The sequence below is a fragment of the Poromitra crassiceps genome (genome assembly GCF_964638095.1).
Source record: "Poromitra crassiceps genome assembly, chromosome: 18".
NCBI classification, from domain to species: domain Eukaryota; kingdom Metazoa; phylum Chordata; class Actinopteri; order Beryciformes; family Melamphaidae; genus Poromitra; species Poromitra crassiceps.
In genome coordinates this window covers 31420201-31420462 of record NC_139636.1, presented here as the reverse complement: position 1 = coordinate 31420462, position 262 = coordinate 31420201, and positions in this window count along the sequence as shown.

The following is a 262-nucleotide window of genomic DNA, read 5'->3' as shown; positions in this document are numbered from 1 at the left end:
GGGTCTGTGATGTGATCTCTGTCCTACCTGGGCATGGTATGTGTCTGTGACCTCTGTCCTACCTGGGCATGGTATGTGTCTGTGATCTCTGTCCTACCTGGGCATGGTATGTGTCTGTGACCTCTGTCCTACCTGGGCATGGTATGTGTCTGTGATCTCTGTCCTACCTGGGCATGGTATGTGTCTGTGACCTCTGTCCTACCTGGGCATGGTATGTGTCTGTGACCTCTGTCCTACCTGGGCATGGTATGAGTCTGTGATC